Source organism: Penaeus monodon, chromosome 24, assembly GCF_015228065.2.
Source record: "Penaeus monodon isolate SGIC_2016 chromosome 24, NSTDA_Pmon_1, whole genome shotgun sequence".
Taxonomy (NCBI): domain Eukaryota; kingdom Metazoa; phylum Arthropoda; class Malacostraca; order Decapoda; family Penaeidae; genus Penaeus; species Penaeus monodon.
Genome location: NC_051409.1, coordinates 10,150,236 through 10,150,711, shown reverse-complemented (window position 1 = coordinate 10,150,711; position 476 = coordinate 10,150,236).

The following is a 476-nucleotide window of genomic DNA, read 5'->3' as shown; positions in this document are numbered from 1 at the left end:
CAATTACATATCATAAATTATTTTGATTCACTCATCTTGAAATTTGTAACAACTACACATATATAAGTCATCATGCAGATGCAGATATATTTAGCACCCATGCATAAACAATTATTTGTTTGACAAATTTGCCATTTGCACAATATCACCAAGTAATTCTTTGGAATCATATCGCATAAAAATCACATCAACTGGCAACACAGTGCAGTCACCATGCTATAAGATTAAGGACAATTATTGAGAAACTGCCTCTCATGGTGTGTCTCGATGAAATAAGACATTCTCCGATACCTGTGTATATATTACATATCTGTTCATTCATCTGTCATTGTTACAAAATCATTTGTCATTGTAAACTGTCATTGCAGTAAAATATGATTTGTTTAGCTCTAATGTACTGTTGTTTTGGCTTACTCATTTGCTTGGCAGCTTTGTGATGCTTCATGTTCATAATCTCACCAACAGTCATTCTCTGA